The 12,012-nt window shown below is 45.0% G+C and overlaps 1 protein-coding gene across 1 annotated transcript in view; it reads right to left on the reverse strand.

The window, feature by feature from the left end:
* Nucleotides 1–9,236, reverse strand: part of MISP3 (MISP family member 3) — a 34,646-nt gene extending 25,410 nt beyond the window's left edge. Inside the window, exons 1-2 of the mRNA XM_088474021.1 lie at nt 9,164–9,236; nt 5,551–5,661 (exon numbers count right to left, since the gene is read on the reverse strand). The gene's annotated coding sequence lies outside the window, so the exon portion shown is untranslated. The remainder of the gene's footprint in view (nt 1–5,550; nt 5,662–9,163) is intronic.
* Between the last annotated feature and the right edge of the window lie 2,776 nt (nt 9,237–12,012).

Consider the following 12,012-nt stretch of genomic DNA (forward strand, 5'->3'; position numbering starts at 1 on the left):
TAAAATCGATTAAAATCAACCTTTAGTAAATTTACCTCCTAGGTCTCTCTCTAGACCTCTTTATTGGTCTTTCTCCTTGGAAGTTAAATGTAGGGATGGCCATTGACCATCGATGATTCATAATAATCAATTGTTTATGGCCGATGTTAAATGGTTTCCCCATCGATGGGGAGAACCAGATGGTTTCCCTCCATCGATGAAAAAGCAAAACTGAATAGTTTTTTGTGTTTTTTTTTTTACAAGGTGCCGGGACACTGAGTATAGCTCCGCCCCCTGACACCCACGAGCCACACTCCCGGTTCTAGTTGGCCCATGGGCCAGTCTTTCATAGAATAGGGATGACCATCGGTTGGTGAAACAATCGATGGTCATCCATTGCATAGTTGGTAACCATCGATGGCCACTTACTATATATCCATCGATGGTAACAGGGGCGTCTTAAGAGAGGAGGGGGCCGGTATGCATTCTCCGTGCAGGGCCCCTCCTCTCTCCCCAGCGGCCGGCAGCCGACTAACGCTGGCTGCCCGGCCACCGCAGAAGCAGTAGAGTTTGCCCGGAGTCTACTGCGCATGGGCAGAACCCCGGAAAAAATGGCTGCAGTGGCAATTTTCCGGTGTTCTGGTGTGCGCGGGACCACGGACAGGTGAGTTTTAAATTATATGGGTGCAGGGTGTGCGGTGCGGGGCCCCCCCTGAACCTGGGGGCCCGTGTGCCCCACACACCCTGCACCCATTATAGATACGCCCCTGGATGGTAACCATCGATGCTAACCACACCAATGGCCGTCCCTAGCTCCAGCTGCATTAGCATATGTTAGCCGCAGAAGCGATGTGAACCAAGGGCCTGATTCATTAAGGATCGCAACTGCTAAAGGGTACGCAGTTGGCCGATTGTTGCGTACTGCGTATGCATCGCAATGCGCGTGCGCGAAGGCACTAGTGTGATCACAGAGATCCATCGCAGAGTGATTGACAGGCAGTGAGCGTTTGGGGGTGGTGACGGGGGAGTGGTCGGAGAAACGCAGGTGTGCCTGTCTGTTTGACGCCGTTGCATGGGCGTACTCACTGCGTGCTACGAGGTAGTAATTTCTATGTAAGGTCAGGGCTGCTGTAATTCTGCGTGAGGGGCCGATGGTACTCGATGTTACCGATGTATACACAGGACTGCAAGGTATTATGGATGTGAGATAGTGGCATAGTTGCCTACCTTTAATTTCCCCTCCCCGGGAGATGTCTGGGGAGGAGAAGCAAATGAGTTGTGACGGGGGCGGGGCATGACGTTTCGTGTCATTAAGCTCTGCCCCCTTCGAGATAAATAGCAGTGATTGGCGCACATTTACATAGGAGGCGGGGCTAAATGACGCAATTCACGAAGAATCTCCTCATTAAGCCCCGCCCTCTACATGGGACCTGCGATTGCCGCGGAAATTCTCCCCTTTCTGCCCACTTCACTAGGAAGTGGGCAGAATTCGGTAGAAGTGCCTGCCCTTCTGGGGGCGCGGGGGGTTACCCGAAAAATCATGAGCCTCCCGCGAAAACCGGGAGGGTAAGCATGTATGGATAGCGGTAGTGGGAGGTAGTGGGCGTCTCTATGCTGGCAGTGTGATAGCGATCATTAGTATGTTTTCGCAGCAGACCTGCGTGCGATTACGGAGCTGCGATCGCAATAGCGACCCTTACTGAATCAGGCCCTCAGTTCACCTCTGAATCAGGCCCTCAGTTCATAGAGAAGAGTCAGATTTGGAAGAGTATATTGCCACCTTTGCCAACAGTACTTAAAAGGCGGCATGACCACATGGGCACGTCCTAGTGCATCCTGATTTTCCAGGAAAGTGGTCACCTATACATATCTGCTACATCACTATGACCGGCTCACGCATTCCGGCCACTTAGCACCAGCCGTGGACTACTGGACCGATGCTCCGCTCATGCGTGAACAAGCTCTGCAAACACCCTACGTCGGCATATATACATCACAGTCACCATGGAGAAAGGGTGGGGGGGCACTACATGTACAAGAGGGGGGGGCGCTCTCGGTTATCTGACACTGCTGTAGGTTGCAGTATATAGAAAGAAATGTAAACGTGCAGCAGGGGTAGAGTTAATTGACCCCTTAACGACCCCGGGTCTTTTATAACTTTGGTTATATAGGAAATAAATGTTTGACTACTTTATGAGCTAAAGTAAATTTGACATCGCTCTTGTTAGAGGACTTTCCTTTCATAGTGGGTCTGAACAAATAGGTCTTTATTTAATTTGGATTATCCAGGGAAGGATGAAAAATAATAATAGTTCACCAGGGACCTGCCCTTGTTTACTTTCATACATGTAGCGCTAAGCGATAGGTGTGCTCCTAACTCGCTCACTGACCGAGAAGTGCTGCAGCAGCGGCTGATCGCCCCCCCTCCCTAGGGGGCCGCTACAGCGTCTGTGCCTGCGTCTTGTGCCTCTGTAGCGTCTGTGAATTTATTGAAAGCCCGCTACAATGCCCCTCCCTGGTCTACATCTGTGCATCGGAATGTGCAAGGAGTGAGACGCCCGCTGTCAGCGTCCATACACGTAACACCGTCCAGTGCATCTTTAGGTGCACAATCGAGTATGGCTTCCAATGTGAGCGATAAAGTGTCTTTATAGGCAACCACTTTGAACATCACGTCCACAACGCTCCCATAAGACGCAGCATCTCCGTTTAGCCACTGCCGAGAAGCCCCCAATACACTTTTAGTACATCGCAGAGACCGCGCGTGTGAATCAGTGCTGCAACTCTGTGCACTAACAATCCGGATGCAGACGCGGTGACATAAGATGCATGCGCAGTAATATCGCTCCACTGGGTTCGACATCGGCTGTGCGTGCGACTCTGACCGGACGGAGAAGTGGCGGGCAGAACCCAATACAATTACGTGATTAGCACAAGTTGGGAGATATAAGTCACCTACAGGGCCGGCTCTAGGGGTGTTCGACTAGTGCAGGCGCACTCCTCCCCAAAATCCCGATTTCAGCGGGACAGTACTGTTGCGCTGTTCCACCCGTGGGCCGAAGTGGCCCACGGGTGGTCAAATCGGGAAGTTGGGGACCCCCACCACCGCAGCTGTGCGGCGGTGCCGGATCCCTGGAGTGTGAATGGATGCCGCGCGGCAACCATTCACTGACGGGAGAGGGCTGGGGGAAGCCCAGCCAGTGACGGAGTGCTGGGCTTTACCCCAAGCCTAACGTTATTTGGAGGCGTGCCATGCGGGCACGCCTCCAAATAACGTCACGCAGGAGCGTGGCCTATGTAAATTAGGCCACACCACCAATTTCGCCGAGCGCGATTACAGGGCGATATCTACCAGGCTGGCACAGGGTGCTCTGACCCCTGGAGCCGGCCCTTGTCACCTAGGAGTTCCGTGATAAAGGCATGATGAGCCAAAGGTGTCTTTATACAAGCCACAAATCTCTCTAGGCTATACATACAGTAATAAGTTACAGTAGGGAGCGCGTTATTTATTATATAATAAACAAGTTTTCTTAATTAGCACTAAAATGTTGACATCAGAACTCACTGATTATACAGATATTATTTACAGCAGTTTATAGATATACCGTGTTTCCCCGATAATAAGCCCTACCCCGAAAATAAGCCCTAACAAAATCCCCATTTTGTCCGGTCCCTGCGCTACACTAAAATGCCCCCAGCTCCGCCCCCCCGCATGAAATGGATGCCGCTGTTAAAGATTTCACAGTGGCATCCAATCACAGCTGCAGTGTCTCACTCTCACAGAGTGAGCACGCGGCAGCTGGCGTGCGTGGCAGCGTCATTTACAGCAGCGCCGCGGAGGAGAGGAGAGAAAAAGAGGAAAAAAAATAAAGGTAAGTAAAGAATTGTATTGAATTATTGAAATTGCTGTCAATGTTAATTAAAATAAGCCCTACCCCGAAAATAAGCCCTATGGAGTTTTTTGGACAAAAAAAATAAAATAAGACAGTGTCTTATTATTGGTGAAACACGGTATTAGCATCACTTGTGCATTACAGGGTCATATCACTACTGTAAGGCCTTAGGAGCTATTTTAAAGAGTTTAATTTCAACCATGATACATTAAGGGCCGTATTCAATTAGGTGCGAAAAGCTGTTTTCGGCGAAAAAGTTTAGCTGGTGACATCATTTCGCCAGGCGAAAACTTATCCCCGTAATCAATTCCAAAGAGTTTTCGCCGGTGGGGAAAGTCAATGCATTGGAATAGGCGAAAAAGATTCTCCTATGAAAGGAGGTGAAAAAAAGTGCAAAATTGGGGTTTTGGGGTGCAAACTTGCGGGACAGCACTCTGCACCCTTGGGACAGTCCCCCAAAGGTAAACTGTGTCAAAAAAAGTAAAAAAAACCCTTTAAGAACACCCCAAAAAATTACTTTGAAAAAGGGGGCGAAAAAGTACAAAGTTGGGGGACAAACTTAAAAACTAGCGAAATAGACTCCAGTATGCGGCAGGTGTTTTTAAGATTGCAGGTGCTTGCGGCAGGTGGATTTTTTTACGGTTTTTAAAACCTCACATTAGCAACTTTATAATAGGCTAATACCCATTTTCATGTACCCCAAATTTGCGGGGACGACTTATTTTCTCAAAAAAACCCCTGCAAAATGCTATTCTTCACCACTTGTGCAAAGACGCTAATAAGCAGCTATTGAGAGCATTTAAGTACCCCACAGATCTTCAGTAGGGCTATTCGGGGCTATCTATAGTGATCCCCAATGTTAGTGCATCTTTTGGGGGGTGTCAGGCTGATTTTCCCAAAACTGACAGCACTTTCACCTGTTTGAGTTTCGCCAATACACATGTAGCTCTAGAGCTCCCTCTGCTGTCATCTTTGATAACTGCTGGCAAAAAGTTTCTGACCAGTAGGCTGTTGACCTGCCAGTCAGTATAAGGTCAATGAGCCTTTACTAACATCTATACAACAAGATCCAAGTAACTCTGCAATGCAGACGTACACACGTGAGATGCACTCAATTTTTGTTTTAATTTTATGCTTTATTTTTGTTATAATTTTTTACTTTTTTTAAATATTTTTAAATGCTGTCGGTCTTAAAAATGTCATAGTACTTTCAGTCCTTTAGGAGAAAAGCGCTATATAAATAAAATTATTATTATTATTATAGGCTATTATTTTTTTTTTTAATTGAAACGTGAAGTAAACACTTTTTGATACAACGGACAGTTCAGAATCTTTGAAAAAGATATAAAAAAAAATACTAAAGGACTTTTATGTGAAGTTTTGTGAACTTCTCAACAGTTGTTAAATAAAACCCCTTAAGATACCACCGAATGGACTATTTTCTATATTGTAGCTCCTAATATGGAGTATTGACCTCAGACTGATGGGTTTGGATATAATTACCCTGAATAATAAGTTGACAATTCAATTTTGTCTGTGGTCAGCACCAGAGTAAAACAACCATAATGAATATTCTGAGCGATTAATACTAAAATTAATAATAAAATAAATTCATAGTAAAAATCCAAAACAATGTTTAATATATATATACAGCATTTGGGGTTATACTGGGACTCACCTCTTCTGCGAATGTCTCTGTTAGGCGCGATTCACCAGTGACAGTCAGCGCAGTATGAGACAGGCCGTGCTGAGAGGAGATTCACACTGCGCTTGCAAAAGAGACCGTCACCTTGTGAGAGAGGGAATGACACAGTATTTATTAACTAGTATACAGCTAATGCACACACACATGTACGTGTTACCTGAGCGGGGACTAGACCTCTCTGACCCAACAAACTGTTGGTTGCCTACCTCTCGCCTAGATGCTTCTGCATACATGTAAGAGCAGCATTCAGCTCACTTTATGTTGTTTCTGTAAAAGGTATAATTCTGTGAGACTGACAATGTTCCTTCCCCTGACCAGTCATCCATCCATCCAGGTCACAGAACAGGTAAACACTTATTAGCAGAAGCACAACATACTGTATTTGCACTAATAACACAGCATTGTACACCCCTATCTCCACGCTATTCTGTAATTGTGCTGTACACTACACCATAACTGTGCATACTCACCACACTCACTCACTGTGCTGTACACTATAATCCATGGTACACCTAGTCTAACTAACCATGCATACTCACTACACTCACCCTACTGTACACTATCACCATGGTACACAGGGTCTAACTAACCGTGCATCCTCACCACACTCACCCTACTGTACACTATCACCATGGTACACCTGGTCTAACTAGCCGTGCATCCACACCACACTCACCCTACTGTACACTATCACCATGGTACACCTGGTCTAACTAACTGTGCATCCTCACCACACTCACCCTACTGTACACTATCACCATGGTACACAGGGTCTAACTAACCGTGCATCCTCACCACACTCACCCTACTGTACACTATCACCATGGTACACCTGGTCTAACTAGCCGTGCATCCACACCACACTCACCCTACTGTACACTATCACCATGGTACACCTGGTCTAACTAACTGTGCATCCTCACCACACTCACCCTTCTGTACACTATCACCATGGTACACAGGGTCTAACTAACTGTACATCCTCACTACACTCACCCTACTGTACACTATCACCATGGTACACCTGGTCTAACTAACCATGCATCCTCACCACACTCACTCTGCTGTACACTTTTACCATGGTACATGGGGTCTAACTAACCGTGCATCCTCCCCACACTCACCCTTCTGTACAATATCACCATGGTACACAGGGTCTAACTAACCATGCATCCTCACCACACTCACCCTACTGTACAGTATAACCATGGTACACCTGGTCTAACTAACTGTGCCTCCTCACCACACTCACCCTGCTGTACATTATCACCATGGTACACGGGATCTAACTAACCGTGCATCCTCACCACACTCACCCTACTGTACACTATCACCATGGTACACCTGGTCTAACTAACCGTGTATCTTCACCATACATAGGCGATGGCCATTTTCTGAATCTGCAGCCCCCAAGCCACCTCGAGTCAGCTTTTTTCACCCCCTGCAATCCGGCACCCAGTGCACGTGCACCTCTAGCCCCCCCAGTTGCGGCCCTGCCCACACACTCATTGCTCTATTACTGCTCTCCCCATACACTCTCATTACTCTGTACACACACAGCTGGCACTCCTTCACTGCTACTGCTATCCCCCCACACACACTCATTCATCTACCACCCATAACCCCACACCCTCATTGCTCTATTACAGCTCTCCCCATACACTCTCATTACTCTATACACACAGCTGGCACTCCGTCACTGCTACTGCTCCCCCCACACACACTCATTCATGTACCACCCCTACCCCCACACACTCATTGCTCTATTACTGCTCTCCCCATACACTCTCATTACTCTGTACCCACACAGCTAGCACATTCATTATATTTGCCTGCAGGGTAAATACTGTATGCCTTTGCATGTAGCCCACAATTGCTGGACAGCTTTATTTTTACACTTCAATTTAGATTTGCATTTGAACAAGCCCCTCCCAAATATAAATCTCTCTGAACCTTACATCTGCCCCATCTGCAGTGCAACATAAATTTGCCCAGCTGGAAAGTTACTTGTTCTTTATTGCTTTGCTCCCGACTCAGAATCAGCCTCTCTAACACTTGTCACCTGCACTTTCAGTATTCTATCATTGCTCCCCTACCCAGTCAGCATTCTATCACTGCTCCCCTACACAGTTAGCATTCTATAACTGCTCCCCTACACAGTCAGCATTCTATCCGGCTCCCCTACACAGTCAGCATTCTATCACTGCTCCTCAACTCAGTCAGCATTCTATCACTGCTCCCCTACAGTTAGCATTCTATTACTGCTACACAGTCAGCATTCTATCAATACTCCCCACCCCCCACACACACCCTCCGCATCCTATCATTGTTCCCCTCCACACACTCAGCATTCTATCACTGCTTCCCTACACACACACACACACACACACACACACACACACACACACACACACACACACACACACACACTCAGCATTCTATCACTGCTCTGTTACACACTCAGCATTCTATAACTGTTTCCCTCCACACACTCAGCATTCTATCAATACTCCCCCACCCCCCCACACACACTCTGCATCCTATCACTGCTCCCCTCCACACACTCAGAATTCTATAACTGCTTCCCTCCACACACTCAGCATTCTATCAATACTCCCCCCACACACACACACTCCACCTCCTATCACTGCTCTCCTCCACACACTCAGCATTCTATACCTGCTTCCCTCCACGCACTCAGTATTCTATCAATACTCCCCCCCACACACACTCAGCATTCTATAACTGCTTCCCTCCACGCACTCAGCATTCTATCAATACTCCCCCCCACACACACTCAGCATTCTATCACTGCTCTCCTACACACACAGCATTCTATCATTACTCTCCTACTCACTCTGAATTCTATCAATGCTCCTGTACCCACTCAGCATTCTATCACTGATGTCCTACACACTCAGCATTCTATCAGTGCTCTCCTACACTCTCAGCATTCTATCAATACTCCTCCCCACACATACACTCAGCATCCTATCACTGCTCCCTCCACACACTCAGCATTCTATTACTGCTCTCCTACACACTCAGCGTTCTATCACTGATTCCCTCCACACACTCAGTATTATATCACTGCTCTCCTTCACACTCAGCATTACATCACTGCTTCCCTAAACACACAGCATTCTATCATTGCTCTCCTACTCACTCTGAATTCTATCAGTGCTCCTGTACCCTCACAGCATTCTATCACTGCTGTCCTAAGCCCTCAGCATTCTATCAGTGCTCTCCTACATTCTCAACATTCTATCACTGCTCCTGTACAAACTCAGCATTCTATCAGCACTCCTGTACCCACTCAGCATTCTATAACTGGTCCTCTCCTAATACCTTTAGCATTTTTCTTTTCAATATTCCTTCATTGCTTCTCTACAAACCCTGGATTCTATTACTGCTCTCTCCAGCACTTTCATGTTATTCCTCTATGCACAGTGCTTTATCCATGCTCTCTCACACACTTCCCAGCACTTAGCAATGTATCACTAATCACAGCACACATGCAGTCCCCTCCTAGTGCTACTTACTGACTGAGAGCACTGTCACTGACCAGAGTACTCTGAGCTCTTACCTGGCTGCCTCTGTCCCTGCACCGATTCCTCTGTCTTTCTGCTGCTTTCACCTTGAGTTTGTCCTGTGTTACACAGTGGCACAATGAGCTGATTGTGTCATTTGGTGACTGGTTGGGACTGCCTGGTACTGAGGACAGAGAAGGGCACAGAAGGTATGCTCATACCTACCTGTACTGTTACTTCTACAGTGTATACCTACATAAGTAGACACTTTATAATACTCCCCTGTACTAATACCTGTATAATATACATGTATATTACCTTCCATACACTGCAGTTATCTGTATGCTACATACCTTTTCTGTCACTTCTACTGTATGTACAAATACTGACATAATACTCACCTGTACTATTACCTGTATAATATATGTCTGTATTACCTTCCATACACTGCAGTTACCTGTATAGTACATACCTGTACTGTCACTTCTACAGCATATACAAGTACTGAAACTTCCTAATACTCACCTGTACTAATACCTGTATAATATCTCTATATTACCTTCCATACACTGCAGTTACCTGTGTAGTACATACCTGTACTGTCACTTCTACAGCATATACAAGTACTGAAACTTCCTAATACTCATCTGTACTAACACCTTTATAATATCTCTATATTACCTTCCATATACTGCAGTTACCTGTGTAGTACATACCTGTACTGTCACTTCTACAGCATATACAAGTACTGAAACTTCCTAATACTCACCTGTACTAATACCTGTATAATATACATGTATATTACCTTCCATACACTGCAGTTACCTGTATGCTACATACCTGTACTGTCACTTCTACTGTATGTACAAGTACTGACATAATACTCACCTGTACTATTACCTGTATAATATCTCTATATTACCTTCCATACACTGCAGTTACCTGTATAGTACATACCTGTACTGTCACTTCTACAGCATATACAAGTACTGAAACTTCCTAATACTCACCTGTACTAATACCTGTATAATATACATGTATATTACCTTCCATACACTGCAGTTATCTGTATGCTACATACCTTTTCTGTCACTTCTACTGTATGTACAAGTACTGACATAATACTCACCTGTACTAATACCTTTATAATATGTCTGTACTACCTTCCATACATATAAGTACTGACAATTCCTAATACTCATCTGTACTAATACCTGTATCATATACATGTATATTACCTTCCATACACTGCTCTTACCTGTATAGTATATACCTGCAGTCACTTCTACAGTATATACCTGCACAAGTACTGATACTTCAGAATACTCATAAGTACTAATACCTGTATAATATATGTGTATATTACCTTCCATACACTGCAGTTACCTGTATAGTACATACCTGTACTGTCACTTCTACAGCAAATATCTGTGAAAGACTGACACTTCAAAATATTCATTTACAGGAATACTTGTGTAATATATGTCTATAGTAATAGACATATACTGCACTTATCTGTACCTATCTAGACTATGACTAACCTTCACAGAATATACCTGTGCAACATCTGACTCTCTAATACTCATCTGTACTAATATACCTGTGTAATTTATATTAACTTATTTATACTGCACTTACCTGTATAATTACTAACCTATAAAATATATACTGTACATGTATTAATGTATCTACACTAACACTTACCTATCTGTACTATCACTTTTATAGCAGATACTATAAAAGGACTGACAATACTCAACTGTATTATTACCCGTGTAATGTACACTTGTATTAACTTACATACACTGGCACATATGTGTGTGGCACATGCATACCTTACCTTTACAGAATATACCTGACACATTATAATATATACACCTGTACTGACTTGCATAACCAAACCTTTCTCTCTCTAATACATACCTATGCTATAAGTTACCGTTGCAGAGTACAACTGCAGGACACTAGAGTAGTAAGGTACACGCACCTACACCTTATAATACTCAATTGTACCAACATTTGGGTAATGTAGACTTTTATTAACTTGCATGTACTGGCAATAATTGTATAATACAAAGATTTACCATCACCTTTCTACCAATACAAGTATTGGTACTTTCCAATAATCATCTATAATAACACCTGGGTAACATTTTTAAATACAAACACTGACCATTGTATTATTATTACACTTTATTCATAGGGCGCCACATGTGGTCTGCAGCGGGTAAACTACAAGACAGGACATGGTAACACCGTACAATACAGTATACAGTTAACAAATAGCACTACAACTCTCATCGCCGTTATCGATGCAAGGGACACATTGGGGAATATTCAGAGAAAACTAAGGACCTGATTCAGCAAGGAACGCAGTTGCGGATACGCACGCAATCAGTCGATTAATTCGCACTGCGCATGCATCGCAGTGTGCGTGCATGAGCCAGACGCTGTGGTCAGAATTGTGTAAACAGAGGCTACTTAGACGAACGACAGAGTGATTGACAGGAAGTGCTGATGGGGGGGGTGCCGTGCAAACGCAGGGGTGCCGGTGCGTTTCAATGCCATTGCATGGGCGTTCATAAATTATCCACTGCGATACCAGACGCCTCCAAAGTACTCGTAGCGTGCGCAGACGTTTTCAATTCCTGACTGAGGTCTGGGCTTTCTTAACTGTGCGTCTGGGTTCGATGTTACCGATGGTTTCGCTATGTCGCCCTAGTATACGGATGTGTGTAAGGGGAAGTGGGCGTCCTTATGTCAGGCTGCGCCCGCAATGCGAATGCACACATTTACATATCACCGCTGATATTAGCAATGCCGTTGCGTGCGTATAAGCAGAATAGCGATCCTTGCTGAATCAGGTCCTGAGTCTTGTACTATAGGTTTGGGTGCCACAAACAGG

The sequence above is a fragment of the Taudactylus pleione genome, unplaced genomic scaffold, assembly GCF_031769625.1.
Source record: "Taudactylus pleione unplaced genomic scaffold, aTauple2 ptg000145l, whole genome shotgun sequence".
Taxonomy (NCBI): domain Eukaryota; kingdom Metazoa; phylum Chordata; class Amphibia; order Anura; family Myobatrachidae; genus Taudactylus; species Taudactylus pleione.